The 6,726-nt window shown below is 38.1% G+C and overlaps 1 long non-coding RNA gene across 2 annotated transcripts in view; it reads right to left on the bottom strand.

Moving 5' to 3' along the window:
* Positions 1–808: 808 nt before the first annotated feature.
* The window catches only part of LOC144984219 (uncharacterized), a 77,732-nt gene continuing 71,814 nt past the window's right edge, over positions 809–6,726 (bottom strand). Inside the window, exons 2-5 of one of the 2 annotated variants that reach the window (XR_013647958.1) lie at positions 3,126–3,204; positions 2,905–2,990; positions 2,323–2,410; positions 809–2,134 (exon numbers count right to left, since the gene is read on the bottom strand). This is a non-coding gene — a long non-coding RNA (uncharacterized LOC144984219). The remainder of the gene's footprint in view (positions 2,135–2,322; positions 2,411–2,904; positions 2,991–3,125; positions 3,205–6,726) is intronic. The other variant, XR_013647959.1, reaches the window with a different exon arrangement.

Genomic DNA, 6,726 nt, shown 5'->3' with positions numbered 1-6,726 from the left:
CTGCACAACAGTCATCCTACACCATCTGTTACAGGCCGACTAAATTCATTATTTATGTAGTTAACCTTTTTGCTGCAACTGAGTTGAAAAGATTTAAACAAGCAAGTTGTCGTTATTTCACAAACTAATGCTTCAAGACCTGATTAATGGACCAACTTGTCAGCTGTCAGTTGGTTCGTAAAGCAGCAATCAGCTGCAATAATGGAGAAAAGGATCCACATTCGCAGTAAAACCTAAGCCTGACAAAAAACAGATATTATCTGACTTCAGGGGTGGGTTTTTTCCTAGCAAAATATCATTGAAAAACAGAAAAGTAATTTAATGTAGAGTGTGTCACTTCATTTTTCTAGTCATTTAAAAGACAGGATTTGATGCTCTGAAACTAAATGATATCTTTAGCAGTGTATGACTCAAATGGAAATTATGCTAAACTGTCTGCCGACTCCAGGAAACATTTCTTTAGATTTAGCACTCCAAGCATTTCCTTTGACTCAAAATAAGGCACTGAAGTAATTTCTTTTTTATTGTCAGTAAGTATATATAACTCTGATCCTTTGTATGTGAGCCACAAAAATAAATGCTTTTAGAAGGTGGTTAAGATGCTTTTAATCTTTTTAATGGACCTAGTGTTTGGATAGATAATATAAACTAGTCCTAAACTTGGGAAAAAAGGGAAATTAACACTGAAACCATTAGCCTTTAGGGGTGTCACAATTAACCAACTTAATCAATTAATCAATTTATATTCCTAAGATTCAATCAGATCCTTCTGTCTGAGGCAGATCGAATCCAACTGACCTGTACCAACATAAATCTTTTCAAAATTAAATAAATGATTATATCAATCTTGGAAAATACCTTTTGGATTGAGGTCCGGTAGGTTTATTTGATGTTAAAACGACCAAGTGCATCACCATGAACAACAAGCATGATGGCAGCAAAAAATGATCTTGTGTGTGGAAACCCTTTTCCAAAGACGCGTGATCGTCCAGTGTGGTAGAATGTTGTAATAATGTTATGTTTGTAGTTTTTTTATGTGGAAAACCACAAAGGGAAAGTGATATTAAAATGTGAATCTATTTGCCATTAACTCTTGTTTACTTGTGTGTTTGTAATCATATATAATTTACACTTGACTGTCTTGCAAAAACAAAAACAAAAAATACAAGGAATCTGCCAAACGTCTCCTGTACTGTTCAGTACCCATTTATCTCTGAGTCACACTGGTTGAAATTTTTGGCTAAAAATGTCCTGGATCGATTTTAGATCAGTGAATTGCATTGTTCAAAATGACTATGAATCACCAGCAACCACAAATTATTATATGAATGGATCTGTCGTTAATATTAATTGTTACACCCCACTTAGCAATATATCCTGATGCTCCTAAACAAACTTTGAAAGGTTGACTCTAGTTCAAAATGTGGTGATTGCATGTTGCATCATTTTACAGACTGAAATGATAACATTTTCATTTCTTTTAATGTAGACTTAGTAAAAAGTTCCATATTGCAGACTCATTGTGTTGCAGTTTAATTAGATTATTAATTCAAACACCTGCAAAGTTTTCCTGGGATTTTAAAAGACCAGTCTGTGAGACAGTCAGAAGGACTGTGGAGTGGGCAAATCAATATCTTCGTCTCCCCCCCTGCCAAAAAAACGGAAAAAAAGCTTTTTGTTCTAAACCTTTAACAACCGAGATGTCGCCTGCGATACCTAAATAACACATACTTCAACTGTGGATGCAATCACCGGGATTTAGCCCATTCTGAAGCTGGGAGAAGTGGCCTTGCGTATCTTTTGTGCCATCATGCAACACTCTACGTTAGGCGCAAAGCTGCTTTTCTCTGCTTCATAATCCACTGTAAGAACTTAAATTGTGTAAATGTTTTAAGATTTACGGTAGTTGAAAGAATGTCAACACTAGACCTAAGGCACCGCTGTTAAAGGGTTAAAGCCAATTTTTTTTAATGGTGTGTTAAAGTGGTGGTGGTAAAAACTGCACAAATACCAGAAGTAACCGTATCCTTGATAGAATTTTTTCTGCTGTAATAGGTGTGCTTCCAGAACCGCCATGAACAGATTTGTCCAGGATATGACGTCTTCGCCCTCACTATCTGCATCCAGCGGGAAGCTAAAAGAAGAAACAAAGATTGTAGTGTTTCCAAATGTGTTCTGAGAATGCAGTTCCAACATCAGCCTTAACAAGCATCAGTAGCAGTGTGTGATGAACCACACAGGCCTTTAAAATAAACATGAGTCTGGGGAATAAAAATCGATGGTGAAGCAGCACACAACAATGATGAGGTCAGAGTGACTCACCGCAGTGAGTGGACGGGAGGCTGGGCGTCCACCTCTGAGCCTCCAGCCACACATCAATCGCTCATTCACATTTTGACCAGAGGTAAACCTTCACAGGGCACGGCATGTACGGAAGAAAAATGAGGTCAGTGGATTCCACAAAGGCAGCAAGCAAGAGCAACACTGAAGTCAAAGCAGAAAACTGTCCTGCATTGTGATGGTTTGAGTGGAAATGCATCCTTAGATGTCATGTCTGTTTGCTTAAGTGATAGAAAACATTATTTTAATAACCTGGAAAAGCTGCTCAGGCATCAAGATGGGAATGCAGAGACAACAGATGTTGCAAATGCAACGAGGTCGGTCCCTTTAGACCTCCCACGTTCCCAAAAAAGCCTCTGTGCAGAACGGAGATTCAGCTGAATCAGTGGAGTTCATGACATGTTTATTTCCATCTCCAACACTATGTGAGGTACAGACTAAGATTAAATCTGCTGTTTGTTGAATTCTATTCTTTATAACCATCTGTGGCTTGGGAGCACTTCGAGTCTGAACACATCAAGAAACTACCAGTGAATCAAAAGGGATAAATAATATTTGACTTACACTTGGGAGATGTTGTAGCAGCCCGGCTGAGCTGCAGTTCAGCCTTCCTATCCTCTGAGATCCCTACAGATGTCTTTAAATCGAACCTTAAACATCAAGATTAAAGGCTAAATTAATCCCCAAAGGCAAGAAAAGATGCATGCATGTTAGACAAACCTGTGCAATCCACCTCTAAGGTTAATCCCTGAGTAGGTAAATAATCACTTTGTGAGTTCACAAACCTATTCTTGTATGTTTGGCTGCATCAGCACACGCATTACCCAGATGGCTATGGGAAACGTTCTTAAAGTGGAACCTTTGCTGAAAATAGCAACGTAGCAATGTTACGTTAGCCAATAGCATTTTCATTTTTTATTGCGATTTAAGGATCATTTAAAGTATAACTGTTCTAAAACAAAGGGAAAGAAAAAACAACAAAAAAATTTAAATATGTTGTTAGTAGAAGTAGAGGCTGGAAAAACAACAAAAGCAACAAGAACACAAGAACAGATCACTTTCCTGCTGCAAACAGGATGTCCTATTTAAATTTAGAATTGAGAATAAAGCGCTTGAGAGGAATCATGCTGTTTTAAAACTAATCAGAATCAAAAATATCTTTACACCAGCATATTCTAGGTTGCCTTAAAAATATGTAAAGTAATAGATTCTCTTTTCTCCCCCCTTTTAAGCATGTACAAATTTGGAGGCTGTTGTGCCCATTTTAAGGTCAGGTCTTCTATAATTGTTAACAAGTCAGACACAAGCCAAATTCTAACTACATGTTGGGTCTCTTATTGGATTACCGTTTGGTGATAAAGCAGTAATCCGTGCCCTGTGAAGGATTACCTCTGGTCAAAATGTGAATGAACAATTGATGTGTGGCTGGAGGCTCAGAGGTGGATGAGTCACTTTGACCTCATCACTGTTGTGTGCTGCTTCATCATTGATTCTTATTGTGTTCTCCATGTGCAGAAACATTTGCAAGCAGAGAGAAAAACTGGAACAATTTTTTTGTTTCAGATGATGTTCCCCCATGGGAAGATGTAAGCACACTAGTTTACTGCAGAACATTACAACATTCATTCTCTCTTTTTTTCATTTTTTTTTTTACAAAGTTGTTCTTTTAAAAATATGTTGATAGACATATTTTTGCCCGTGAAAAATAAACTGCATCCACTGCTTTCTGGTGTAGCAACTCTTAAGACAGCGTTTACTGTAAGATTGCAGCTCAAAAAACCCCAAAACCCCTGATGGCTCCTTCAAACATGCATGTATGAGAGGCAGAAAACTTTGCACGCCTCGAGACATTTAAAATTCTAGCTTCAGGCCCAATGAAACTCATTAACACAAACATAATCCTAGTTTGCAGCACATTCCTCTTGAGTCCTTGAGCCAAGCAGTAGATTTTTCTTTTTCGACTCTTTTGTACCAGTCTGACCTGAAGAGATGAAGCAACTATGTCTTTGATAACATACTACAGATAAAGTCTGCTCTGCTTAAACATTTTACTGCCCAGGTACGTGCCCTTAATGAACATTTGGAGTGCATCACACATGGCGGAGCTGGTCATTGAAAATTTTTAGATGTATAGAATCTGGATGAGACAAAAACTTCAGAAACAGCAGTGAGTTAATGTCCAACTTTTGTGGTGGTTCATTTTGTTTAAAAATCAAAAATTCTCCATAAATAACAAAAGGGCACGACATGAATTATTTAAATTATTTATCCAGACTCATTTCTTTTCCCAACTATTCAGGTCACAGGACTTAAGAATATTTGAGATAGATATACACGTACAAAAATATATCACACCAAAAGTGATATCTTCTAAACAAAACAGTGCCTGCCTCATTTCTACACAAGTGAAGCTTGTAGAAATACAAATGATTGTTTGTGTAACAGAATTAATGATCCAAAAAGGCAGAGTTTGAAGAAACGGACACAGAATTGGAGCTGTGTGGTGGAAATATACAACACCTGTTAGGTAGAAATCGCTTATACTTTAGGTCTTTGTATCAGAGAAAACCTAGAATAAAACCAAGCTCAATTAAATTCCATACAAGTTTTCAAAAGAGCCTTGTGTCATTTATCCAGAAGTGCTGTGAAAGTTGAACTTGCATTATTTATGATAAAGCTTTCTGAACAACTGAATTCTGCAATATGTTGTTTTTAACTACTTCCAAAGGGCAATAAGACAGGAAAGCGCAAAAGTCACTTGTGAAAATGTCACAAATCCGTCAGATAACATATGCCAGTGCGTCTCATTTTAGCAAGTTGCACGCCTCCATTACCAAGTGCCAGCTGCTTGTTGATTGAGCATCCTCAATGGCCATAAAAGTTCAGTGAGGAACTGATAGAGGTCAACCATGATGGGATATTTCAATGTTTGTGGGCGTGTCCATGCAATATGCTTGTTTGAGCATTGCTATCTCCACTGTGCAGCTCTGCACACTCAGCTGATGACAGCCCCTGACCTGCAGCGGTCCTTACAGTAGGGATGCTCTGCTTTCAGAATATTTTGCAGAATGTGGACATGCTTGCAAGTGCATTTTAGCAAAGCAAACAGAAGAAAAGTATTTCACTCAAACTTTTGTAAAAAAAAAAAAAAAAAATGGATGCAGCAAAGTTTTAGTTGGATAAAAGTGGATCATGCCGAAAAAAAGAGTTTCCTGCTTCATGCTTTCACTTTTAAAATGTATTGAGGAGGAAAAGAAGCTTTATGGGCAATGATGGATACTTTGTACACAGTCCCTGCGCTGCTTCAGAGACTCAGATCCGAGAAGTTTTATCTGTAATACACATGGTTATCAGGCTGGAGTTTATCTCAGCTCACACTGGGATTATAGGGGACAACATCCTCTGCCTTAGAAGGTTTCCTGCTCACGGCCTACATGCAGTGCACCAGCCATACCAAAACCATGCTTTAAAAGTAATGGAGACTTGATTGCTCGCAGTACCTGGTCGCACTCAAAAAATTTCGTAACCATTCTTGTCTGAGCACAGTTAGTTTTTTTTGCCAGTAGATGGCATGTTTACTCCTTCTCCTGAGACTTGTCACTTCTTGCTTACGTCACCAATGTGTTATGGTTTCTGTTGGCTATTTTATTTTGACGTCGCTTTATGCCATTTGCCATCACATTTGTGAGTTTGTTTTTTTTGCTGCAAACTTAATGGTTTACCAGTTATTTGTAGATAATGGGTAGCAATGCATTAACTTAATTGATGATGGAGCGTAGATATACTCTGAGTACTGTAGGCCACAGACATTAACGTTTTTTTCAAAAGCAGTTGCCGGACCCAACTTGCTTAGTTCTAATTCTTTGTTGAACTTCTCGTCATACTGTTTGGGCAATCAGGTTGGCCAATGATCAAAGGGTTGGTAGTTCAATTCCCGCTCTCCCCAGCCAACTGTCATTGTGTCCTTGGGCAAGACACTTCTCCCTGCCTCCAGTGTGGCTCCGCTGGTGCTTGAATGCATACAAAGTTCCAGGTCATGGTCAGAGGTGCCATAGCTTACCATCACCAAGTATGAATGTGGACTCAATGAATAATGGATACACATTGTAAGCACTTTAAGCATCTGTAAAAAATGCCCCAAAATCCAATCCATCATTGTTAATTTGTACTGTGCTTCAATGTAATGAACTAAAAAAGTAAGTAATTCTTTGTATTTTTTGCAAATGATCAAAGATGCTTTTGTGAATGAATTGAATAAAGTGACTCGTATATTTTCTGCAAAGGCTGGTTGTTACAAATAAACGAGAAAAACATAAATAACAAGACAGTTGGCTAGAAAGCATTCCATGAACCACTCTGACCAATTGCCTATCACTTAGCCCCTCT

Source organism: Oryzias latipes, chromosome 15 (assembly GCF_053564925.1).
Source record: "Oryzias latipes strain Hd-rR chromosome 15, Olatipes_Hd-rR_3.1".
NCBI lineage: Eukaryota > Metazoa > Chordata > Actinopteri > Beloniformes > Adrianichthyidae > Oryzias > Oryzias latipes.
The sequence above is the reverse complement of the archived record's forward strand: the minus strand, read 5'-3'. Positions and strand labels throughout refer to the sequence as shown.